This window comes from Hemicordylus capensis, chromosome 4, assembly GCF_027244095.1.
Source record: "Hemicordylus capensis ecotype Gifberg chromosome 4, rHemCap1.1.pri, whole genome shotgun sequence".
Classification (NCBI taxonomy): domain Eukaryota; kingdom Metazoa; phylum Chordata; class Lepidosauria; order Squamata; family Cordylidae; genus Hemicordylus; species Hemicordylus capensis.
In genome coordinates, this window is record NC_069660.1 from 236,261,689 (window position 1) to 236,289,517 (window position 27,829).

Sequence of the window (27,829 nt, forward strand, 5' to 3'; positions counted from 1 at the left end):
CACGAGGCACCACAATTTGAAAGGCTGCCAACAGCAGTTTCCCCTATTCTTCAGCCCACCCAGAAGACTAGAATCTGCGTCTCGCCTTAGCTATGCCCTATTTCAGCTTCACTTCATTAGTGGAACTTGAGGTGGGGGTGGGAGACGCTTTTAAAAGTAAAATGAAGTCCTGATCAGACTATTTAATGTCGTTCTGCTTGATGTGGCAGTTGAAGACCCATTTGGATAACCACTGCTTTTAGCATACGCAAGACTGTCAAGTCATTAATACCTGTAATTCACTGTGACTCATAAAAATTCATACTAGTTAATTCATTCACTAATTATAATTTAAAAGGGCACTGTTCCTATTCAGACAATCTCATTTAAGTTCTACTGAATCTCTTATAGAAGTTTGAGGTGAAAAGGGAGAGCCAACTCTTCTTCAACTTCAAGTGCTCCCCCCTACACACACACACAAAATTTTTTCAGTTCAGCCTAAGGCAGAATATATCTCAAACAGAGTATACCAATGTCTGTGAATTAGTATAGTGCATTTCCCAACTTTGAGAGCAAAACTTTCCTGGGACTTTTTAATTTTCAAATTTGATTGTTAACTGATTTAAAAGAGTTTTACAATTGCTTTATATTGTATTTTCCTTTTTTTGCCTTTTGGTCTGTTAAGATTTAATGTGTTAGCTGTTTTTATTTCATGTTTTAATGCTGTGTTGTGAGCTAACCAGAGAACAATTTGTTATGGGGTGGCTAACAAATAAAGTTGTTTATTATTTACTATACAAACTCCCAGATACATAGCCAGTGGAAAAATGAGCATTTCCTCAAATATATCTCTAATATAATTCACTAGGGAAATAAATTATTGTGTAAGAAAGTGGACCAATACACACTATTTTTCTTTCTTTCACAGAATGCCCTCCTCAAATAAGTGAAAAACATTACAGGTGAATCAGGTAAACAGAGATATAGGCTGCAATTTCCAAGATCACAGCAGCAACATTTCCTGCCATCATAGTAATGGGAGTTGCTGCTAACTATATCTGGTTCAGCCATTTCATCTGAACAACAATGTGGAACAATCAGAGCTGTTCTCATTGAGAAATGAACATTGGATTACCATGAAGGGTTCTTTTCCACTGTGTTCAGAGCAGGTTGTGCACTGAGCATGCTCAAGTCAGAAGTAGATCACGTGGTGCTAATTTCCTGTTGCCAGAGGTGTCCTAGCACCAGTTCAGTTCCGGGGCTGTAGAGAAGAGCGTAATAAGACAGGAGGAGAGAGCTGAGTGCAGGAGATTCTAAATGAAAAGGCTCAAGAGAAAACAGAGAATTAAACTGTTCCCTAACTGCAGCAGAGGGAGGAAACATAAAGAAAGAACAGCCTAATAACTATAGCCCTGGGAGGTGTCTTTCCCAGAATCAAATAAAACTGAAAAATCAGGTAACCACCCAAAAAATACCCACAGGAGGAAAAATGTTTTTTGAACCTTTACATCTGGGAGGGCTTGATGAGCTCTGAACACAGGGGAAAAGAACCCTTCATGGTAAGCCAATGTTCCTTTTCCCCCTGTGTTGGAGCTCATCAGAGAGGGACTTGCCCAAGTGGAGAAGAGATAAAGAAGGAGGGAAGGATGTATCAGACCACTTGTTGAAGAACTCTACAACCGAAGGCAGCCTGGGGTGTAGCAAAGGAGGAGGTTTTATAGTATTTAATGAAGGGGGCAATGGAGGACCATGTCGCCGCCTTACAAATTTCTGAGAGAGGAGTGTGGGACGAAAAGTCTGCACACGTGGCTGCACTTCTAGCTGAATGAGCTGTGACACCTCCAGGAGGACGGGGGGGAAAGGTTAAGAGTGACATAAGTGAGGAGAATACAAGATTTTATCCAGCTTGCCAGGGAAGCTCTGGATGCCTTGTTACCTAGGGGAAAAGGGTGAAAGGAAACAAAGAGGGAATCCAACTTGCGGAGGTCCTTAGTTTGTCTGAAATAAACACACAACATGCACTAGATGTCAAGCTTGTGCCAGAGCTTCTCCCGAGGGTGGGACGGAGAGGGGGGAAAAGAGGGCAAGACAACATCCTGGGATCTATGGAAGGATGAGTTGACTTTTGGGATAAAGGTCAGGTTGAGTCTGAAGACCATGGAGTCAGGTTGGAAAAGACACAACTCTTTATGGACAGAAAGGACTCCCAGCTCAGAGACCCTACACGCAAAAGTTACAGCTATGAGGAAAAGGAGTTTGTAAGATAGAGCTTGAGAGGAATCGTAGCCAGTGGTCCGAAAGGGGCTTTGGTCAAAGCATTCAATACCTTGTTGAGGTTCCAGGAGGGGAAGCGATGAATAGGATGGGGGGGGCACTGGAAGCTCCCCTAAGAAATCTAGCAATATGAGGATGGAGACCAGGAGAGGCATTGCCGGAACTTGAGATGTTGAGAACCGACACCAGCGCACACACCTGGCGTCTCAGGATGGTGGGTCGGAGACGAAGGTCCAGACCAGCTTTCAAGAAGGCCAGCACTTCTGGAACCCCGGCTAGGAGCGGGTCTTTTTGGTTTGCCCGTGCCCAGCTAATGAAAGCAGCCCAGGTAGCCTGGTAAATTCTAATAGTGGACAGTCTACAAGAGGCCAGGATAGTACTTTGAACAGACTCAGAATAGCCTTGAGAAGCTAATTTTGCACACTCAACCTCCAGGCACAAAGTTGCAGCCATTCGGGGTCTGGATGAAATAGAGGGCCCTGGGAAAGAAGATCCCGCCAATTTGGTAGAGGCCAAGGGGGTCAGGTCGAGAGGTCTAGCAGATTCGGGAACCAAGGTCTCCATAGCCAATGGGGTGCTATGAGGATCAACTCCGCTTGTTCTTGAACCGGCTTCCTGAGGACCCTCGTGATAATGGCTGTTGGAGGGAAGGCGTAAAGCAGGGACCTCAGCCACAATGATGTCATGGTATCGATTGGTTCTGCTTGAGAAGAGTGGTATCTCGTGAAGAAGCAAGAGAGCATGTGGTTGGAGGGGGATGCGACGAGGTCCACCTGAGGGGATCCGGAAATGTGAGTGACTTGAGAGAATACTTCTGGATGGAGAGACCACTCCTCCGGGTTGACTGACTGCCGACTGAGCCAGTCTGCTTGTGTGTTTTCTGTGCCCCAGAGGTGTTTGGCTGCTATGGAGATCATATTAGCTTCCGCCCACTGGACTAACAGATTGGACTCCTTCATCAGAGCTCAAGACCAAGTGTTGGCTTGTCGGTTGATATGCACCTTGACAGTAACGTTGTCGGTTCTGATGAGGATGTCTGATGAGCCAATGAAAATGGAGGAGCACAAGATGGACCACCTGAAGTTCTAGCCAGTTTATTGATGTCTTTGACTTGGCTGAAGACCATCAAGCCTGGGCTAGGTGTCCTAGACAATGGGCTCTCCATCGGGGGAGGCTGGCATCCGTGGTTACCACTATCCCGGCAGGCTTGGAGAGGGGAAGACCTTTGAGGAGAGCTAGAGATAGCCACCATAGGAAGTACTTGCGGACCATCTCGGGAATCACAACCTGCTTGTGAGTAGTCGCCATGACCAGCTTCTGGAACGGGAGGAGAAACCACTGGAGAGGGCGAGAGGGCCAACTGGCCTACAGGACACAGGCCATGCATCCTAGAGCTTGGGTGAGGACCATGATATCGGCAGAGCGGTGGTGCAGCAGGGAGCATAACTGGGACATGATTTTGCTTATCCTCTCCTGTGGCAGCAAGATGGAATCCCATGCTGTGTTGAAGCAGGCTCCCAGGTGGATGAGCAATCAGGGGGGGTTGAGGTGACACTTTTCAAAGTTTATCACAAAGCCATGGTCTTTGAGGCACTGCAGACTGTTGACGACATCCCTCACTGCTTGCAGGAATGACAGAGATCAGATGAGAAGGTCGTCTAAATAAGGATGGATGTGCACTCTCTGGAGGCGTAGGTGGGCAATAACTGTCACCGTGGCTTTCATAAAAACTCGGGAGTGCCAAGCAAAGTCCAAATGGGAGGGCCCAGTATTGGAAGTGGAGGTTGTTGTACGTGAATCGGAGGAAGGCCCTGTGTTCCTGTCTGATGGGAATATGAAGGTAGGCATCCGAGAGGTTCACTGAGGCAAGATAGTCTCCGGGGCGGATGGTTTGTTTGATGGTATGGAGGTATTCCATCCTGAATTTTTTCTTTCGAATGAAACGATTAAGATGTTTTAGATCCAAGACTGCCCTCCAGGATCCATCCTTCTTTGGCACGAGAAAGAAAAGGGAGTATATGCCTTGACATCTTTGCGCAGATGGCACTTGTTCTATTGCCTGAATCTGAAGAAGAAGATGAATTGCTTGAATCATACGGCAATGCTTCTCCGCATTGCAGGAGCGTGGAGAAATGACAAAACAGTGGGGCAGAGGATAGGAGAAATCTAGGGCGTAGCCATTGGATACAGTGTCCAAGACCCACTTGTCTTGAGATGTGGACATCCTGGTTGTGGTGAATTCTGACAGCCTGCCATCCACTGGGAGGGAGTCATTGTTTTTGAGATGGCGGAGGAGGAGCTGAGGAGAAGAAGTGGGTGTTGTGTCCCCAGGTATTACCTCTGAATCTCTGGTGCCACTGAGGTCTGCCGAAGCCTCTGAAAGGCTGGGTGTGGAAGTCTCGGAATTGATTGTCTGGGGTCCCTTGAAATTGCCTGTTGGGACAAAAAGACCGAGGCAGGTTACAAAACCTGTGCGAGTCTCTGTGACTGGATGGCATGGCCTTCTTTTTATCCCTGGTTTCTACGAGGATCGGATCTAAAGCAGGGCCAAAAAGATTGGAGCCTGAGAAAGGAGCTGAAGTTAGGGCAAGCTTTGACTTAGCATCCACATTCCAGCTCTTTAGCCAAAGGGATCTGCATATGGCTACACCCGTTACCATGGCCCAAGATGACTGGCTAATACAGTCCAGGCTGGAGTCAGCCATAAGGGCCACTGCCTTGGCCATTTTATTGATGCCTTGGTGAAGTTTGGTATTTTCTGGCAGAACAAGGGCTACTAGTTTGTTGGCCCAGAGGACCAAGGCACGGGATAAAATGGAGTTAGTGGTAGCTGCTCGGATGGTCGTAGCTGATCCCTCATGAACCTTCTTTAGAAGTGAGTCACATTTCCTGTCTTCCTGGGTTTTCAACTGTTCCTGGCCTTCGGTACTGATAATGGAACTAGACACCATTTGTGCCACTGGGAGATCTACCTTTGGGGTGGCCACAAGGGACATAACTCCTGAGGGAGGCTATAATGTTTCTTAGGAATATTGCCAATTGGTTGGGATGACGCAGGGTGCTGCCATTCTGCACACATGATCTTTCGAAATATAGGCAGAAAACATACCGTGGTACTTCCAATGGAACTTGAAGGGAACACATTTTGATACAGGGAAGGAGGGGGCTCAGCCATTGTGGAAGGGGCTACATCATTGATGGCCCACTTAACTTTAGAAAGGAGAACATCAAAATCTGAGGAGGAGAAAAGCCTAGAGGAGATAGGGACTAGAGGGGTGAGTTCCTCATCAGGTAACTCCCCATCCTCCTCATTAGATTCAATAGGGTCCTCTACCCCAGAAGGGGAGGACTCAGAATCAGACACAGGTAAATTGGGTCTGGCTGGGGTGAGCATGGGGGTGGTGGGAGCAACGGGAGCAGATGGGACCTGAAGAGCAGTGGTGCCGCTGGTGTAGGTAGAGGAGCTGCAGGAACGCCAGGGATAGGAGGGGGGAGGGTGAGTGGGGTCAGGAAGAATTGGTGCGCACTTTGGGCGCTTGAGCCTGGGCTCCTCTTCAGAGGAAGAAGTAGAGCAATTCGGTCTCCTTTTGCATCTGGTTAATGGCTAGGAACGAACAACCCCCTCTCAGACAAGGGAATTGCGTGCCTGCATGGGCTTGAGTCTGGTGACAATGAGGAGAGGCGATCTCTGCCTTGTCTTAGTGGGTGGAGGGGAGCTAAGGGCAAAGAAGCAACAGGCAGGACAGGGGCAATGTGAGCAGAATACACCAGGTTAGCACTCGGAGCTGCAGGTGGCTCAGGCTCCTGAGGCGCAAGACGCTCCTCCTGAAAAAAAGCCCTCAGCCAAGCCATGATATGTGGAGTGGAGGGAGGAGAAGAATCACTTACTGGCCCTGGAGTGATGTGCACCGAGGAAGGCAGAGCCTCTGGTGGGAGTCTGGATGGAACTGAGGGCTTCACTGGTTCCAAGGGCAGTGCAGAGGGAATGCATGGGCCAGCCGGTTCCCCCTCAGACACTGGGCCCCTCACCGGCGAGGTCAAAGATGCTAGGGGATCGCCCGAAAGATGCTGGTCATCTGCCTCAGGCTGTTGCGGCTTGAAATGGTGCGGTTTTGATTTCTTGCAAACTGCCTTTATCAGGAGCCGTTCACTGAGTCGCACGGAGCTCTCTTGTTGGGGAGAGGTCATGTGCTTGTGCTTTTTCTTTTTACTCTGGGGCTGATCCCCGCAATGCCTGGACTTCTTAGCAGCTTTTTTAAAAGGTAGCTCCATAGCCAGTGCCACTGCGGGTGCAGTAACCGCCGGCACAGCTAGTTCACGGGGCGCGACCACAGGGAGATCTGAGCTGCCCAGGTCCTGCAGCAGTTGTGAACCCTCGGAGAGGGAGCCCCGAAGGACCTCTTCGGCATGAGCCAGCTCCATAAGTATAGACAAAACAACAAAAGGAAAAAGATTTTTGGAAGACCAATCAGCCAAATTAGAACAGAAAAAGTTAGTTTGGGTGGAAAGGTTTGGAAACCAGATTCAAGAGCAGCTCCCTTCTCACCCTCACAAGATCTAGACAGAGGGAGGCGAAGGGAGATAAGTTGGGGGGAAACGGAAGGCTATAATAAAAAAAGGTTAAGTGCTCTCTCCCAGACCTGTAAGCTTGAGCAAGACAGAACTGAAACTGGGGCTAAGACGCCTCTGGTTCTGTCTCGAGCATACTCAGTGCACAACCCTCTCCGATAAGCTCCAAAGCAGTGTGTGTGTGGGCGGGGGGGACATTTTATGATAAGCAATTATAAGAAAATATTCCCAAGTCACTTATCTTACTTAACCCTTAATTTGTTTATCCCCAATTTAGAATCTGAGTCTTTGGGAATCAGATCCTAAAGTCTCTCAGTAACTCGCCTAAGCATCCATCTCTTGGTTCAGACTAGAAAGGTCATCTGTTAAAGCAAAGCATTTAGCCAACAGATGCCAAAGACCATGACAACCATTCAAAACAAGCATACTGTGACATAAGAGCAAGTCAGTCAATGGCATCTAGGCAGATACATCAGGCAGAGTTTGAGCAGAAAATTTGATGACCCCCTTCTAGAACAACACCACGGTTTCCCCACAAAATACATCCTTTATGGGTAGACATCTCATTTTGGCTGCTTTTGAAAGGCTTACATGCTTATGGAAGTTCTTCAACTGGCAAGCCCGTCTACATCCAGTTTAAAACACAGTTTTAAAGACAGTTTGGGATCCCAAGTGGTTAATTTTGCAATTTGATCAGCCTGATGGGGTGGGCATCAATACACAGAATCCAGCATCAATACATAAAATCATGTTATGTTCCATACACAATTCCCAACTGGAACACATTTTTCTTTTCAATTTCATTCCTCATCAGCTGAATACCATCCTCCAACATTGCTACTTTCAAAAACAAAACTGAATCAAGAGAATATTAGTCTCAGGTCTACTGTGCAACAGTTCAGCATTATTTCCATTTGGCAGATAGGCAACTGAAACTGAGAGAACTATTTGTCATAAGTAATCCAGTATACGCATATTCAGAGCCGAGCTGAGATCTGAACAGAGACCACTCAAACACCCACCAGATTACAGAAACTGTGATCCTATCTTTAGGAGTCTTGATATCTAATAGCTTTTACTCATATTATTCTGGTGGGTAAAACACACAGTTCAATTCAGAACTTAGAAACCATTACCTGCTGCATAACATCAGCCTTACTAGAAAAATCAATTAAAATGTTAATAGATTAGCACACTTCTATTTCCAAAATTACTAGGCTGCATCCCATGGTTTGCTTCCTCCACAGGACACAGACCCCTTCCTGCACAGCAAGGAAGTTAGTAGTTAAGATACAAAACAATTCCTTCCAAACATACTTCACAAGAAAGTTAGGATAACATGTTTTATTTTAATTTTTCTCACCATAGCCCCTTAACACTCAAAAAGACACTTTTTAAGAAAGTGGGTGTTCATGTAAGGATTTTTCTCCACACAGAAAGAGAATGTATTTCTATTAAGTACCATGAGTGCCGTTAACCATCCAATTAAATGCATTTTAAATACATGCTATTAAGAAGTCTAACCGTATGAGAAGAATACATTTGTGGCACCTAAGAACAAAACTTATTACAGAGGCAATTTTACAATTGCATACACTAGTGCTGTTTTAATCAAACCCTAATTAATCTGTTGATTTTGTATTCTGACATAGTCTTACTGAAAACAGACATAGCTAATTAAAACATGACTTGTTTATCCAGCAGCCTAAGGTTTAAACTCTGAAAAAGATGTTCAAAAAAACAGTTGTGCCCTACAGCATGTCACTTATTTTTTAAAAAAACACACAACCTGGAACCAAAACTGTGCTGTGTCAGGAAGAAGACTACTAATTTTTTTTTTTAATGGATTAATTGTTGCAGAGAATTTATGTTGCCAATAATTACATTTAAGCATGTGTTTTACATGGCAATGATCTACATTTAGAGGTTCAGAACTTTTCAATGGTAAATTTGCTACTGCCTAATATTTTCCATTCATAGTTTTTTTAAGCAATAGAACCGTTTGTATAAAACGTGTAGAGACATTTACAAATTTATGGGATTGACCCACTTTTACTCTGAGTGGAGAGTGATTACTGCCATACAAAGCAGCCTTTCAAAGTGCATATTCTTTCCAGTTGGAAGTAGCATTGATAGACTCCAAAGGTTTTGGGTGTTTTCTTTTGGGTGTGTGTGTGTGTTAATTTTTACTTTTTATCTTGACTGCAAAGCAATATTACCCTAACATAAGATGCCAAAAGCAGAAATATAGAAAAACACAATCAAATATTCTATAAAATTAATTGTAGTTCACTAAACCACAAAATAAAATCTGTTTGGCTCAAATATATTTGTTGTCATCTCCCACTCATTGGTAAGAGATAAAGTCAGCCCCCAGAGACATGGAGAAAAATCAACATCACATACAGATTTTGTGAAGAACTATAGCATTCTATATCATTTTTCATAGCCAAATCAAACATATAAAAACTTTTTTATTATTTACTTACTTGCTATTCTGCACTAATTTCAGCTTTGGTCATTAGAAAGTATTCTTAAAATGAAAATATCTTATCAGTGGAAGCAGTTGCCCTTTCATTGCTTTAAGCAAAGTCAATTTTATATTTCTTACTACACAACACTGGCAATCTTCACGGCCCTAAGTAAGTAAGTAATAGGCGTACTGTTATAACCACTAGTCATAACATAAAAAAGAAAAACATTAAAACAAACAAAACACAGCATACCATAAATTACTCCAGCAGATAGTAATATAGAATTAGTTAAGCTAATTTAGCTTAACTAATATTAAAGCTACAATGTAGAAAAAGGTATAACAGATGTAAAATTTCTTTCTGTTTAAAAGAAAGCAAGACAGAAGCGGCAACTTGATAGCTGACGTATGAAATCACATCCGCAAGAACATAAATCAAACATTTCACATCCGAGCCTTGAATTTATCTAATTTTTTCCCCCCTAATCACGTCATAGAAAGGACAATAAAAGCCATCATGGAGTATATCCTCCACTTGGCCAGCACCTCAGGGACAAAGGCAATGTTCCCCCAGAAGTTTACAGAATCTCCCTTTGAGTTATACCGTAGGCCTAGTCTGAAAACATAAAGTTGTAAAAGCCTTCCTCAGTAATAACGTGAGTAAGATTAACCAGGTACTGTGAGAAACTTCTATGTTTCTTATAATAGTGGTACCAAAATTAAAACCTTGAAAGCTGTACCACAGAGGCATCACGATAAGGATCCCATTCAAGGAGCCGTTCTCTAATGTTTCCTTTGCTCCAAGATCTGAGTTCCCCCACCGAGGGCAAGGATTACAACTGCTGAATATAATATGACAGAAATTTAGTCATTTGATTCCTGTCCTTATAATATAACAAAATTTGACTAAATGATCTTCTGAGAGGCTGTCTAGTTTCTCGAAGTACCTTGGATACTTCAGTACAGGTTGAGTATCCCTTATCCAAACTGTTTGGGACCAGAAGTGTTCCGGATTTCGGACTTTTCCGGATTTTTGAATATTTGCATGTTTGTAATGAGATATCTTGAGCATGTGATCCAAGTCTAAACATGAAAGGTTACTGTACACTGCATTTTATTCTTTTATGTTTTATTTAAAGTATAAAAACGAATAAGCATTAAATTTACGATAACTACAGATAGCTGTAAATGTAACAAAAACTAAGCCGCAATGAGTTGGTGCTGCAGGCGCACGCCATGGTGGTTTCTGGATTTTGGAGCATTCAGGATTTCGGATGTCCAGATTAGGGATACTCAACCTGTACTAAATGCTGATGGAGACTTAGGTAGACAGCGGGAATGCCCTGGAGGAGGCCCAAATTCCTTCTTGGGAAGTTGTTCTGGATTATTTACAACTGAGCAACAACCTTCTCATCTCACCTCCAGATCTCAACACCATACAACATCTGTGATATCACCTTGCCCTGAAATATTTTAAGTGCTGAGGCTATTAACTGTCCCCCTTTAGAATAGAAAAACTTCAGAATAGCCCCCACAGAGTGTCAAAAACAGTAGCTAGAACAGCACTGAAGTGTGCCTTCCAAATGAGGGACATATGGAAGGAAGCGCCCAAAGAGTGGTACATTTAGGCACAGACCATGAGGAGGGAGTTGGTGACTTCATGCCCCCTGGGGAGCCTCCAAATGCTCTGGGCCCCAGAGAGCCGATGCCATGCCCCCGCTGCTATTTCCCCTTTGCCACTGCTCACCACTCACCCCACAGCGATGGTGAAGACCTTTGGCTGCCCACTCTCACCCTGGCCTTGATGTCAGAATGTAATTCAGTTAGTAACCGAAGTAGTCGCCTATCGATACTGGTCCTGTCAAGTTTCTCCCAAAGTATGGACCTTTCAATCGAATTGAAAGCTGATGTAAGGTCAATAAATGCAACATAAAGGGGTTTTGTGGCTGTTGGTATATTTCTGAATTAGGGCCTTCAGGGTAACATAATGATCTATTGTGCTGTGTCCTTTATGAAATCCTGCCTGCTCTGGATAGAAACATTTTATACATTCATCCCAATCCTCCTTATTCAAAAGATGTCAAATATATAGTTTAGAGGAAATGTCTAAGACTAATTGAGTGATAATCAGAAGGTTCCTACCTACTGCCTTATTTGAGGATTGGGTATATAATGCTTCATTTCCAATTATACAGTTTAACACATATATTGTCAATTTCTGAAAAGAGTCTAGCCAAAATAGGGGCCCACCAATAAGCATTCAGCTTATATACCTTAGGGGGGACCATGTCCTCTCCCGGACCTTTCCCAGGGGTCTAAACAGTGACCAGCTGCTTACATGCCAATTCTGTAACTGCTGGCCACTCTGGTAATATATCAATATCTATATGTACTATGGTTGGCTCACTCTGAGGACAGCTATAAATAGCAGGAAAATGTTGAAACCAGACTTCTGCCAAAATATATTCATCAAGTGCGGTGTTATACATATGAGTACCGTTTGCCACCAGTTCCCAAAATTTCCTCTCTCTCTTTTTAATTATGCTGAGACCAAGATCTCTTCATTTATCATTATATTAGCTAAGCTTCTTAGAAAAACAGCTGTTTATATTTGAAAGATTTGGCAGGAGATCCACTAATTATTGTGTTCTAGGCTGAGCCAGGGTCTCCACTGAGGCAGGGTCCAGGGACACAGACCTTGGACAGCAATAAAAGGAAAGGGTTCGGAGCTTTTATCGGGAACCCAAAGAGCTGGATCTAGATATATAAGAGGGAAGTTGTCCCAGCAGCTGCTTAGAATGCAGTGGTTTATGGCTGTTGCCCAGGTAGAATACATTGGCCCCACCCCTTTCCTGCTTAAAGGAGCCTTGCCCGATTTTCTAAGCACTGGCTCCAGCAGCACTGAGGGGGCTCTGCTAGGACTGGCAGGTTCCAAGTGAGAGGAAGGAAGGACTGTGTTTTCTGGTCGTGATGTGAAATACTGGCCTGAGTTTCTTTGCTGTGGAGCAGAGTTTCACAGTGTCAGGAGGTCATTTTAAGTCTGTGTCATAGGGTCTTCCCACCCTGTCTCAACTCTTAAACTGTTAGTCTCATCCTCAAATTAGTGGGGCCTTGGATCCAGGATGAGGACACCAATGAATACTACCCTAAAACTGTCTTCAGTCAGACTGCTTGCTACAAATATTGCTAAAGATATTCCTAATGCACTCAGCCTTTGTTCCATGTTTGATACAAAGGATGCTATGGAGCAGACTATGAAGATTCATCACAACCACCACCACCACCACCACCACTAAAACTTAATATTTAATTTGTTTTATGTTGTCCTCTAAATTTGTTTTGGTGTTTAGAGATAAAACTATGCCAAACTATGACAACAAAGGTTGTAGAGCCAATATGGTACAATGAATTGACTGTAGGGCAAAGAAGCCTTGGTTTTAAATTCTCAACCATCAAGTCTTAGTAAAGTCACTAACAGTTTTACCAACATTCCAAGGTTCTGTGAAGATAAATGAAATAACACTAGTTATATTATGATAGCCACTACGTGGATCTCTCTTTAAAGAATGTGAACATGGTTGCGGTAATAGATGTAGTGCTCCATGCGATAGTCAGAGATCAAAACTAGCCTCAAAGGCTGGTGACAATTACTCCATCAGGAGCTCTAACCAAGCATGTTCAAATATAAAGACTTGGAGAAAATATTTGATTTAACTCTTCAAAACAAATTTAACTGGCCGCATTTTACACTGAATCTGTCTCACTTTCAAAGTTCTCTCTAAATTTTCATAAGCATTTCTGTCTCAACTATGCCTCCTTTCATATGAACCTTCTGGTGACGTTTGCTGCTCTAAATAGAACCTCCTTTGTGTTCCCCCAATGTCAAAGATGCAGCAGGGTCCACAAGGTGTCCATGAGAGCCTTCTGTCCTGTGGAACCCAAGCTATGTAATTACCTTCCTAAAGAGGTACACCTGGCACCCTCTCTGCCCATCTTCAGAAGTGCAGTGAAGAATTAATTGTCAGGTATGCTTTGAGCTTTTAAAATGGCCTTGCTGGGATTCATTTCATATGTGTATATGTATTACCCTGCTGATTTATATTAATGAACAACTGTCACTTTATTTTTTATTTTTTTAGTAAGTTGTCTTGATTGCACCTTTGTGCAGAAAGGGAATGTAATGCTCAGTTCACATATTTGGGGACTATACAAGAAGCTATGAAATTCTTTCACCAAAAGAATGAGATCTCAGTTAAAAATGTCAGATAAAAAGGTGCTGGTAAGGGAGACATTTAGTTTTACTATAAGATCAAGCTTTCAAATCAACATATACAATGGTTTCACCCATCTGCTTGAGTATCAGGAAATTATACAGCTTTTGAAGATCGCACAGTAAGAAGTCACAAAGAATTTTTTGTTCCATTAATGCATGTACGGCAAACACCTCTTACCCAACGTTCGCTGGTAAAGGAAAGGTGTAAAAGATATGTTCTGTAATAGCTTTCCTGTCTCTCAGTCACAGAGCTTCCCCATGGGTAACAGAATACCACAAATAGTCCCCTGGTGAGAAACCAGAAGCATATAGTGTCACCACAGCTATACTATAAAAATAGGATTTTCATTCTAGCATCTTTTGGACATAGGTAAGGTGGAATTTCTATTACAGAAGTAAAAATGTAGTTACAACAAGCAGTAATGATAGAAACTGAAAGGAAGATTGAAGACAAACTACAGATTGTAATGGATATTTTGGTGACTAGAAAACTGTGCAATTCTCTATTCATCTATAGGAAGCATGAGAATTCTGTTTTAAAATCCTAGGTATTCTGCACAATAAAATAATTTTAAAAACTTTTTTTAAAGCTTTGCAATGTAAAAGGCTTTACAATAAATTATTCAATTTTTCTCAGAACAGACATCATTTGATAGTGACAGACAAAACATAGTTGCTGTCAACACTATGCCAATCATATTTCTCCAGTCCAATGAGCACAGAAGCATTTTAGTTATGTATTGCAAGATATTAAGAATAAACATTTTCAATTACACAGTAGTCCCCCCAATTTGTATATATATTAATATTTTACAGAATGATCAAATAATCTCCAGAGAGCAAAAGATCTGGAGGAATGAGCAACACAGAACGTGTAATTATTTGTGCTTTCTTATCAAAGCAGGTAGTGCATATTTTGGCTGGATGCAATCATGCTCACAAGTCACCAGTGGAAGTGTGTGCAAGCGGGCATCTGTTTCAAAGCATGTGCACTTTAACCCAGAAAGCCCAACCTATGTCCCGATTCACATAATGTAATCTCTCTAAATATGGTCACAGATACAGCCAGTTGCCTCACAGATCTATAGCCAATGTTTTGTTTATTTGGTTGATTTTGATTGAAGCAATCCTCACTAACTTGAGAATTTTTTTTATTTTTATCAGAGATAATCTTAAAACAAAGATATAGCCAAAGTTTGGGGTGTGGGTCCATTCAACCCCACACCCGTTCACACTCATAAGGACCAAAATGATTCCCAGGAAATGGAAGGAAAGGAAAAGGAAAATCTCTACCCTCTTCACAAGAGGTAAGAAGGAAAAAACAGACAGGAGGACTGGAATCCAATTTTCACACTGCCAGCAGCAATTCCCAAGTAACAGCGTTCTTACATAGCTTCATGTAAGACAATGCTTGGTTTGGCCCTCTTCAAAAGAGCTCAGACACCTCACTATTCACAAATTGCTAAATTGCTCATTAACTAAGACCTGAAAAATGTAACATACATTATAACAATTAGGTGCCAATAAAATACAATGTTGTCCTCCTTCAGCTGAAAATATATTTCCAACCGGGTGTTCAATACCACAGCACTCCAGTTCTTATCTGATCCTCACAAACACATTATACTAGCTCTATGTGGTCTGTATTAACTTCTTGTTGGCTTCTGGACATGATTTGTGGTATTGTTATTCTGTGTCTAGAACCCTAATGCTTCGGATTTAGAGTTTATCCTGATGATGTTTTAAAAATGCTTTTTCCTTCAACAATGCATTTGCACTTCACACATAATAGATGGGGAAAAGGTCCTGCTGCCCAGGGAATAATGTGTTGGATTTTTATTTTGGTTTTAAACAACAAAACCACATGTCATTCAATTTTGGACAAAGGAAAAAGGGCCATTATCTTCAAACATCTGACTTCATGTAAATAAAAAAGGCCTATAAAACAATGAATACAAATACAAAGAATATTTAAATATTCATCGTATTCCTATTATAAAACGACGAACAAAATGTAGGAAGGAAAGGGCAAAGGAGTGGGAAGAGAGGCAAGGCCTCAAAATAATGCTAACACAGATAATATGAGCATGTAAGATGCCCACTGCGCTTCCACCCTTCAGGGGCAAGATCATTTATTGCAGGATATTACAGCTCTAAGGAAGCTGCCACAATAAGTGGAATAGATATTCTTTTCCAAAACACACTAGGTATATCACTCTTTTAAAGTGTCATTTTGAGATTTTGCCATCTCCCCCTCCCTTATTTGAGGGATGGGGCTTATAAAATGATGGGACATTGCTAAAGAAGCAGTGGTTGACCTTGCTGGGGATTGCAATTTTCCCCCCTTTTAAGAAGATTACAGGGCTGTTCCCACACCATTACGAGAGGAAATTAAGAAAAATATTTCAAGCAACACAAAAGGGAGTCTTGTCACTCAGCAGTGGTGTCTGCAGCACTATCCAAGAGGTCCACATGCCACTCAATCCAGTTCCTTCAGACTGCAATGGCCCTACTAGCTATTGTATAATATCTCAGCAGCAAAATATTATGCAAGTGCAATATCCAAATTTATCCTCGAGGGCAGACACTTTACAACAAGTGACTCAACATTTGCCCCTTACATGAAATCACAACAGCACTTTAGCAATAATTTACAATTCAGATTTCCACTGAGAAAGCCTCAGATGTTGTAGTGCTTGCCAGTCACTTCTGTGTGCACTAGTGGAGTGCACTCAAGTTACCACGACATCAGTATCTGGAGGAATTATCACAGCCACACAGACTTGTGTATACTCCAGGGGCCAATCCAATGTCTCTTGCAATAGTATTCCCCCTAGGACTCAAGTACAATCACACAGACACACTCCAGTGCTGAAAATGCACTCCTCCACAGGTTTTCCAAATGCCAAGCTTGAGCATCTTCTTATGATGGAAGACATGTCCTACAGTTGCTCAGCAATTTACGGGCTAGGTGTAAATAACATAATTGAACATAAGAACAGCCCTGCCAGATCAGGCCAAGGCTCATCTAGCCCAGCATCTTGTTTCACACAGTGGATCACCAGATGCCGCTGGAAGCATACAGGCAGGAGTTGAGGGTATACCTTCTCTCCTGCTGTTACTCCCCTGCAACTGGTACTCAGAAGAATCCTGCCTCTGAGGCTGGAGGTGGCCTATAGCCCTCAGACTCATAGCTGTTGATAGACCTCTCCTCCATGAAATTATCCAAACCCTTCTTAAAGCCATCCAGGTTATTGGCTGTCACCACATCTTGTGGCAGAGAATTCCACAAGTGGATTATGCGTTGTGTGAAAGAGAACTTCCGTTTGTTGTTCCTAAATTTCCTGGCAATCAATTTCATGGATTGACCCCTGGTTCTAGTGTTATGTGTGTGAGAGAGAAATTTCTCTCTATCGACTTTCTCCACACCATGCATGATTTTATAGACCTCTATCATGTCTCCTCACCCCAGTCATCTTTTTTCTAAACTAAAAAGCCTCAGGTGTTGTAGACTTGCCTCATAAGGAAAGTGCTCTAGGCCCCTGATCATCTTGGTTGCCCTCTTCTGCACCTTTTCCAGTTCTACAATGTCTTTTTTTAAATGTGGTGACCAGAATTGTATGCAGTACTCCAGGTGTGGGCATTATAATATTAGCAGTTTTATTTTCAATCCCCTTCCTAATGATCCCTAGCATGGAATTGGCATTTTTCACAGCTGCCGCACATTGAGTCGACACTTTCAACGAGCTGTCCAACACAACCCCAAGATCCCTCTCCTAGTCAGTCACTGACAGCTCAGATCCCATCAGCATATACGTGAAGTTAGGGTTTCACCCCAATGTGCATCACTTTACACTTGCCAACATTGTTTTAGCTACATTAAAAATACCTATATTTAAATCTATCTTTATGTTTTACAAATATTGCTTATAACTATATGGTTAGTCAGCCTGAGCATTTGGGAGTATGGTAGGTTATAAAAGCATAAATAAATTAAACAGGTGCAGAACAAGTTACCTGACCCCGATATCACACGATATCAGTGCATCTCAGTAGGGATGTGCCACAGGTTTGAACCAAATGCAAGTGCATTTCTGTCTCAGACACAGTAATTTATTTATCCCTGACATGTAATGTTAACAGACTGTCTGGATCTTGGCAAGCACAGACTTGCTCTGTCATATAAACAGTCTGACAAACCTAGAATTTCTTAAATGTGTTTCTGTTTTAGCAAATAGGCTGCAATGAGTTTGAAAAAATATTTCTAAGACTATGCTCAGGATGGGTGCAAAAAAAGAATCAAATTTATACATCAATATATAATTCAAATACGACACCAGGAAAAGATGACAAGTTGTTATCTATCAGTTTCACTTGCCTGTCTGCAAAATGGAAATACTCTTCACAGGTAAAAAAAACACAAGTTTGTTTTTCACCTTGGAAGAAACTATTTCAAGGGCTCATCCCCCTTAACTATGACGGCAGTGGTGGAGGGACAGAAAAACAGCTCAGCACTACTTGAGACACAGGTCAATATTATTTCTCAGTATTCAATCCAAATTTTAACTTATCCCAGAAAAGATAGATTTTGCAGTCTGTAGATACTATGCTGATTAAGTATATTTGCACACGTTTCCCTATTTTACAATATTTTTCTTAGTTTTGGAAAGGGATTCCAAAGTCTTGTGTCCTGACTATTAGAAACCTTGCTCAGCCATCTTACCCCATCCAGTGAAATGAATTAAAAACACAACGTGACTAAATGATCTAGAAAAGGGATGCTTGAAAACTCAATCTCAATTTTATACATGTGTCTATACATCCAATTAATTAAAAATATCAGATCCTGAACTCTAAGCACACAACCTGTTATAGGTAATTACACTTCAAAAGCCTGCTAATAAATATATCTAAACAGGACTAACACCAACAGAATACATTTAGATGACCCTAAAGATGTTGCATGTCATATATAATGTACTGTATTACACTTGCTATGGTTAAAACAGCTCTATACTTTATGATCCATCCACATGACAAAACAAATTCAACTCAAATAAAGTAAGGTGAAAAAACAACTCTTCTCCTTGCTTGGCAACAGAGCATTCCCACTCACAGTACCATTGAAATGGAGATGAATATGATCCGACTTTTCCAGCCTTCTAATTATTTGTGGGTTAATGCTGATAACTTCTCAATCTTCCAGATTCTATGGCGGTTTTGCATTCTATAATGCCGGACCTCTTACATCCAAATGTATATCGAGAGTTACCAATACTTGTGGGTTAATATGTGTAGCTTCTCCACCTTCCAAACTTAATGGCAATTTAACATTCAGTGTCGTCCAGGATCTTTAACATCCAACCATGTATTTAAGGATTTGCATCTAACCATATATTAAAAAATAACAGATTTTCCGGATAATTTCTTTTACTCACAAAAAGGATTCTGTTTCATAACAACTAGCATTATTTCAACAGATTTCAACCTAAATGCAGGAATAACAATTCATGTCACATTATACATCAACATTCACTTGTTTTCCAAACACAATTCCTCCCACTAAAGATCCCACTGGAATCCCTTACCAATTTAGACGCAACATAGATTTCTTATCTCAATGCCTTATCATCCCACGGTTTTTATTGTATAACGCGTGTGGAGACATGCTTGCTCTCTCTTTGCACTCCCTGCCTTTTAAATATCTCCCCAATAAACATACACGCGGAACTCTGATACCCAGCAGGTGTATCCTATGTAATTAATTACTGTACTTTCCTCCTCCCCTATATTGTGGAATTTCTTCTAAACCTTTAACTACAACAGCTGTCCTGATCTCTAATATGCATTGCCACTTCCCTCTGTTCATAGAAAAATAACATTATGCCAGCCCTGTGCTGTTGGACTAGCCATAGTGAGTAATGATATTATCTTACTGCCAACTCTGCTGTTTAAAGCATGCTCTGTTTACTCTCTTTTATCTCCCCCCCTGATTTGTATTTAAACCCGTAATGTGGGTCTTAAAAAGATGTATGAAAAAAGCCTCTTTCCTCAATAACAATATATTTATATCTTCATTATAAAATTTATGTGGTGTATATTTGTATAGAACGAAGAAATGAAATTCCTCACACGTATGTCCCTTTTCTAAAAAGTGGACCACAATTGGTGATTCACACCCAGCATTTACCCCACCCAGCATCCAAGATTTTACTTGGCACTACCCACACTTTTAACCCTCTCTTTGTAACATTAAGGGCTAGAAACTTGCTGTTTAATAAATGAAAGTCCAGGCACTTAGGATGCCAAGTTTTGTGTTTGTACAGTACAATTGTGAGCTCACCCAATACACACAGTCTTAACTCTGCAACACCTCAAACATAGATGTATATACAGACATCAAGCCAGAGAAACCGAAAGATACAAAACATTGTGCATGCAAAACTCAATCATCTAATTGGAAATATTTCTATCCATCTTAAGTGCAAAGTAATTAAAAATTAATTATGGATATAGATATACAACTTGCAAACTCCCTTTTCTGAAATTTTGTGTTTATGCAGATTGTGCCAGACATTCTGCATCCTCATTAAGTGGTGGCTGGCAACCTGCCCAAGTGTTAGCGGGTTCTGGGAATGCCAATATATTAACCAGAGTACTTTTCACATAAACCTTTAAGTTTTTTTCCTTCTAGAAAAGTCAACCATTTGGCACAATGCAAACATATTTCATCTATGAAAGTTCTCTCTGTTGCGAATCAACAAAGAAATTACACTTCAATTCTCCATAATTTCCAAGCCTATCTGAACTACAGGGTCAACTGAGATAAGATTTACACAAGTCACACTTTAAAATGAGCGCTATAGTGCCACTCTCAATAGGTGCTCAAAGGAAAGAGATTAAGATAGGAATATGGGCTTATACTGAAAAGGAAATGTTTTCAGTGGCTGTTAAGAAATACACAATATAGGTGTCTGTTTATGCTGCCTAACAACAAGGTGCACCAAAAAGAGAAAAAAGCAAACTTCAGTATTGGCACAAATTCCTTCTACACACACACACACACACACACACCCCTTCAGTTCACTATAATCCCTACCCTACATACACTTCTCCATCTGATGCTGAGAGACTGATGGTGATTGTGGCTAAAATACTCTCATGTATTAGCAAAATAATCTTATGCTGAAGCAAGCAACCATTTCATCAAAACCTTGGATCAGGCAGTTGAACTGTATCCAGTGAGGTTTGAAAGTGCAACAGCATTTGAATGGAAATATTGATGCTTGTTCACTGACAATCCAGTTCCAGTCTTGACCATGCTTTACAATCTGGATGAGATGATCTGGGAGCCACAGCAATCCTACAGCACTTGGCATGTCTAAAATCAACTTGTTCCTTGGATAACAAAACACTATCATCTATAAGCCCCTACTGAACCACTGCAAACCAGCAATGGATAATTTAGAAAACAGAGGTGAATATGGACTCACGGCTGAACTACTACTCAAGGTTGAACTAAGGATAATTAAGCAATAGAGACAAAACATAGATTCTGATTTATTTAAATATATATATTTTTAGAATATACTGAACACCCAAAACGTTTGTCATATGTGGAGCAATGACATAAGCCAGTTGTCAGAGATCTCATAAACCAGGGAACAAGTACTTTGTCACTGGCTGTGATTATACCCCAGTTTATGAAAGCATTTTTTTACACTGGAAATGATTTTATTAATTTTTCTCTGACTTATGGTTAACTCATTCATCCTAAACAACCCTTAAGCTATGCCTGTGGCTAGATTCACAATGCAGCCACAACAGCCTAGTGTTGAAAACCTGGAAAATTATGTCCCACCTCTCCATGCATGTTGGTTAAGAGACATGTCAGAATTAGCAGCTAGGGAACAAGTATGCTGCCAGAGGAAAGATGATCTACACACATTCTTCCTTCCTGGTTACTGAGCGTGAAATCTACATACTTTTTCTGGTAGTGGAGTGGGGCACGAGATTTCGGAAGACTATAGCTTGCCAACAATGTTCTTTGTGGTTCGGTGTATTCAAAATGGGGAAAAAACACTAACATATGTTTAAAAAAGAAGCTGCATCTACTTTAGACATTTGCAACCTGGTTAATATGCCATCCAAGGCTATGTTTACAGACAGTCATTGTCAAGAAAAAGAAAATATATTTTTACAGAGTGGGTTTCTTAAGACAAAGCGGATTCTTAAAAACTCTACTTCTGTAACTACACCAGTGTACTGGCCGGCACCAGGTCCTTTAATAAGCAGTTGATGTTGGCTGGGTACCACTGACAAATTCAGCAGTTATGCAAACCAGGTTTACAGATCAATTGCCCAAAAACCTTTCCCCCCCCACCAAAGAAATGCATGGTTTCTGTTGCTGAAAATGGCACATAGGTATAAAATTATTCTCAACTCTAGGGCCTTCAAGAATAGGAAACACTCACCATGTGGCAAGTACTGAAGGAGTAATCATACATCACGTTAATAAAGGTTCCTTTTGAAAAGCTTTTCTTCATCTTAAGTTTATACTAGATAAAAATAATGTTAAGAAATCAAGAGACTGTGTCTAGATGGGCTCATTTATTGTTGTAAAATCACGCAGTATTCCATTGACATTTACCTAGATTTATTTTATTTATTGTTAAATTTGTATACCACCTTTCATAAGAAATCTCAAGGCAGTTTACAGTATGAATATTAGAAACACCAACAACCAAAAAGACCATAAAATACAGCTCAAAAAAGCAGTACCAACAGCAGAAAAGCACCCCTAAAAGGACAAAGGCTGGATTAAATAACCAGTTCTTTACCTACCTCTTAAAGGTAGCGAGGAAAACTAAGGAGCAGGCATCCACTGTAAAAGCATTCCAAAGCCTGAGGGCAATGACCAAGAAGGCCCTGTCCCACACACAAGAACACTGAGCCTCTCTCAATGTCAGCACATGGAACAGGGGCCCTGCTGATGATCCTGTCAAATGGGCAGAAACAGATGGGAGCAGGTGGTCCTTCAGGTATCCAAGGCCCAAACCATTAAGGGTTTTAAAGGTGATAATAATAATGAGCATCTTGAATTGGATCTGGAAACAAATCAACAGCCAAGAGCAGCTCTTTCAAAATGGGCGTAATCTGCTACCAACAGCTCTGGACAAGACCCCACCTGTTGCATCTTGCACTACCTGCACTTACCAAATATTCTTCAAGGGCAACTGCACTTAGAAAGCATTGCAGCAATCTAGTTGTGATGTGACTAAAGTATGGTTTACCATGGCCAGATCTGCCTTCTTGAGATAGGGATGCAGCTGGCACACTAGTCAAAGCTATGCAAAGGCACCCCTGGTCACTGGCTCCAGCTGTGCATCGAAAAGCACAACTGGGTCCAGCAGTACCCCCCAACTGCACACCTGCTATTTCAAGGGGAGTGCAAACACATCCAGTGCCAGTTGAATCCCTCAGTCGATTGGCTCTCCTACTGACCAGCAGCACCTCTGTCTTGTCTGGATTCAGTCTCAGTTTCTAGCCCACATCCAGCCCATCACAGCTTCCAGCGTTTGGCTCAGGATACCCTAACGCCTCCCTAGGATCAGATGGCAAGAAGAGATAGAGATGAGTGTCATCTGCATATGAGGACACCTCAGTCCAAGTGTCCAGACTACCTCTCCCAGCGGTTTCATGCATATGTTAAACAACATGGGGGACAAAACTGCACCCTGTGGAACCTCATAGGCCAGCAGCCAAGGGATCATGCAGTAGTCCCCATACACCACCTTCACTCCCTGTCTAGTTCCTAGAGCAGGTAATTCACCAGTACAACCAAGGTGGTTTCAGTCTCATACGCAGGACAGAAGTCAGATTAAAAATGATCTAGATCAGGGGTTCTCAACGTTGGTTCTCCAGATGTTATTGTACTTCAACTCCCATAATCCCCTGCCCCAGTGGCCTTTGGCTGGGGATTATGGGAGCTGAAGTCCAATAACATCTGGGGACCCAACGTTGAGAATCCCTGATCTAGATCATCTGCATCATCTCCCTGCAGCTAAATAGCCAAACATTCACCATGAGCTCTTATCACCATGCCTAACGAGGGAAGGTTTGACACAGGTCTAGAATTATCCAGGTTGGAGTAATCAAGGGAGGACTTTAATAGTGATCTTACCACTGCCTCTTTAAGGCTCAATGGTGTCTTGCCTTCCCTTAATGAGGTGTTAATAATGACCTCTAACCACCTACCTATTCTTTCCCTGGCAGATTTTATTAGGCACAAAGGACAAGGGTCTAGAGCAGGGATTCTCAACGCTGGATCCCCAGACATTATTGGGCTTCAACTCCCATTATCCCTGACCAAAGGCCACTGGGGCTGGGGATTATGGAACTGAAATCCAATAACATCTGGGGACCCAACATTAAGAATCCCTGGTGTAGAGAACATGGTGTTGCCCGCACGCTGCCCAGGATCTTGTCCACGTCTTCAGGCTTCACGGACTAAAATTAGTCCATCACAACAGGATCTGATGGTGCCCAAGGCAAGTCTCCTAGAACTGCCAAAACTCCGGCGTTAAAGTCCGCAAGGATGAAACCAATTATACCTGCAAAGTGACATGCAAACTCTCCATTACCCCTTAAGCAGGGCTGCATAACCTTCCCCTCCAGCTGTTGTTGTAATGCAACTCCCATAATCTTTAGCCACAGTCGCCAATAATCAGTGATGATGTTGTGCAGCCCTTCTCTAAAAGGTAGTGGGGAGAACACTGAATTTCTCATAATCATTTGAATTTTCTCCGAGGCGCAGCAATCAGCCTCAGAGAAAGGCAAGGACAACACTGGGCTGAGGCTCTGAATATGTTCCTTTAGCAAGGCAGGAGAGCAAAAATGGCAGGAAGGGCAGGTGAGGGCAGCTGAGGAAGGGCAGGTGCATCAAGCATGCCCAGTGCAGGTCTTATTTTGCCTCCTACAGGGAAGGAGCAGATATGCACAGTGCACAATGTGTAAAAAACACACACCCCACAATGGAAACATAATCAACATTAATTAGATTGGAGATTTAGGGTTCCACTACCTCCACTCCAACTATTAAGCTGAAATGGAATTCCATAGTTTTAAAAGCATTTATTGTCTGAGCATGACTGGACTGAGAAAATAATGAAATGCCTATGAATTCATCAGCTAAGGAGGCAGAGCTGAATGTGCGCCAAAGCACAGAATATCCAGAGATGTCTCTTCATGTATACTTACATATGGGATATTTTGCAGTTAAGCCTCTGCCACTACAGAATCTTGTGTCACACTCACAGTCAGTAACTTAATACCTTGTGCTGAAAACACCAGCACAGATATAGACGTGCAGAACATTTTGTCACTATTTCAGCTGGCAACTAAGCAGGGACATTCACCAGTTTAATATATGCCGTCTCCTATAATGTCTTGCCCAATAAACTATCCTCTTTATTTCAAGCAATAGGGAAGCTGCACTAGTGACATGCTTTCTAGTTGCTGCAAAACAATCCTACCATCAGCAAGCAAATATAATTAGCAATGGAACAAACGGAATATAAAGCTTCAGTAAAATAGGCTGAGAGACACTTTGAAATGCAAAGCCATTAAGTATTGTCCCAGGACAATTGGATAAAGTTGAAATAGTGCCTGTTAAGAACCCTTCTTCCTAATGCCAACTTCCTCCACTACATTGGTCTACAGCTGCAAATAGTTATATTTCTAAACCTGAACATGCAAAAATACATCTTTGCTGTAATTACTTAAGTTGCTCAAGTTATTTCCCGAGTCTTTTTTCTTCCAAAAGTTTTGTCATGGTGTGTACACACACACACACACACACACAGAGAGCCAAAGTGATAGCAGCTTTCTAAAATACTAACATTTTACAAAACATAATGGTATCATACAAAACCTTTGGTTCCATATACAACTGAATAACTACACAATTAACAACATTTACACAATAGAAGATACACTTTGAAAAGGTTTTTTAAGCATTTATAGGCTAAAGCTTGTAAACTGCATACATAAGTTTGTGCTCAGTTTTGCTATCAATCAGATTGTTTCTGTTGCAGCATAAACCTCAAAAAAAAGCACATTTCTTCCATTAAAGTCATCCCAGCAACAATGGAAATTAATCTGCATATATCAAATATATGCCTAATGATAGAATTCACTTCCCAGTTCATAACCCCAGCTCAGCACATCAGAACCTGAAGCTAAAGAAAGATAAGGTACAGTTCTATTAATGTGTGGGAAAGGACAAGTCATTTCTGCAAGTATTGACTTCCCATAAACGGAGACACCACTGGATGCTTATTGTCACTCCTATAAAAGTTGCATGCACGATTCTGCTGTATAGTTTACAGTATGCAGACGCCTCTGTGACAGTCTCTTGAGACGACGCTGGAGTCCGCCGCATGTCTGATGCATCAATATTTTTAGTGTCTGGGATGCAAAATTAGCCATTCCCAACAATGAGATATGTTTACATACTCCGAGTATTAAGCTTGAACATAATTCACTGAAGCAGCCTTTTCCCTATGATTTTTCATTCACATGAAATGGCTCTGTAGTTTAAAGACATGGGCTTACAGAGACAGGGGATGCAGCTCTCACTCACTTGCTTCATCAACTCAGACTTTATCCAGGTGCCCAAAACAGCCCCTTCAAACCACAGATGCAAGTCCGAAATATACATCACACATGATATAGTTTTGTCTTCACTTCTAAGGAGCCCCCAACAACAAAACAGATGCAGCAGCATAGACACACAGACACAGCAATCCAAAGGATGACACCCCCCCTCCACACACACACACACACACACACACACACACACACACACACACAATTGTTCATTAAAAAATAAATAAATAGTGGGGTCAACTGCATGCTGCTACCTGTAAACTAAACCCCTGGCTGACAAGGTATCAGGAATACCAGTAGGTGGGGAAGCGCTTGTCCAATTCAGTTCCAAATTTCCTTCTCATTTTGTCTCCCCAAAGGGAGCCACCTCCTTCTTGAGCCTGGGCAAATCCTGGCACAGCCTCCTCACGGGAACACACAGTCTGGAGAAGCATGTATGCTAGAAGAGCTAGACATGTGTGTCCCTGTACAGAACATGTGCTTATGTTCACATCTTGCACATCCTGCATGTGGCACGCACACATTCTCTCCTCACGCACAGACTTTGCCTGTATGCAAAGGAAACGGGGCAGCCGAAGACACAAAGGAGAGCGAAACACCTTCTGCTGACCAAGGAATGCCTTGTCTCTTTAAGAGCTGCAGCCCTTCAACTTGGGCCTCTCCTCACTTTGCCAGACACTTTCTGGCTGTCTAGGTGGTGGTGGAGCAACTCCTGCATTCTCGGGGACTCCCCACTTCTCTGAGAGCGGCATCTGCATGAGCCCAGCCAAGGGCAGGAGGAGACAGAACGGAGCAGGCTGTACACTCACCTTTCCTCCGAGCCCTACATCTCGCCCCTGAAGCACCAGGAGGTGGGCTTTTCTTATGCAGAGCAGATGAAGTCTCTTTTATCCTCCTCCCTCCCCCCTCTGTCTGTCTCCAGCAGGGTAGATCTGCGCGCTGAGGCTGTGTCTGCCTCCAACTCATTCCCAATCTCTCCTCCTCCTCCTCCTCCTCCTCCCCCCCCCCGTCCTCCTCCTCCTTTTTCCTCTCCCCACTCCTCCTCCTCTGGCTGCTGCCTGTCTGCAGCTAGTCTGGCTCTTGGCGACAGGCAAAGAACGGGAGACGGGGAAGGAAGGGAGCTGCTGGAGAGGGAGGGGAAGCTTCCTGCTCAGCCCCTGCGCTGGTATTCACAGGCTACACTGACACCTGCAGGGCTGGATGTGTAAAGAGAAGGCTGCCCAAGAACTCCCAAAGTCCCGGAACGCAGCGCTGATGAGAGGCAATCTTTCCCAGAGGCGGGCTAATGGTAGGGTCACTTGCCAACCCTTCAGAATTGGCCTGGACTCTCCAGAAATCGGCTTCAATCTCTAGGGGTCTATTGAAAGCAATCCTGGAGGTTTTAATAGTTGAGTAAGGTGAAAAATATGGGAACAAATATTGGGAGCCGGGGAAATCCAGGAATAGCTTCTGTCCGAGTTGGCAGTGACATTGGCTTGTATTTTGCTTGAAGTATAGGAGGGAAGTCGGGGGGGGTGTCAATTTAATCCACAAGACCCACCCCTTTAGTCCCCCCAATTTTAGCCAAATCATACCCCCTCCCCCAGTTTTCT

General features: G+C 42.3%; 1 protein-coding gene across 3 annotated transcripts in view; it reads right to left on the bottom strand.

Moving 5' to 3' along the window:
• LDLRAD4 (low density lipoprotein receptor class A domain containing 4) overlaps window positions 1-27,209 on the bottom strand; it is a 452,021-nt gene extending 424,812 nt beyond the window's left edge. The window contains exon 1 of one of the 3 annotated variants that reach the window (XM_053243488.1): window positions 27,047-27,209. The gene's annotated coding sequence lies outside the window, so the exon portion shown is untranslated. Of the gene's footprint in view, window positions 1-19,156; window positions 19,280-26,491; window positions 26,626-27,046 lie in introns of those variants that run through there. The other 2 variants (XM_053243491.1, XM_053243490.1) reach the window with 2 other exon arrangements.
• Between the last annotated feature and the right edge of the window lie 620 nt (window positions 27,210-27,829).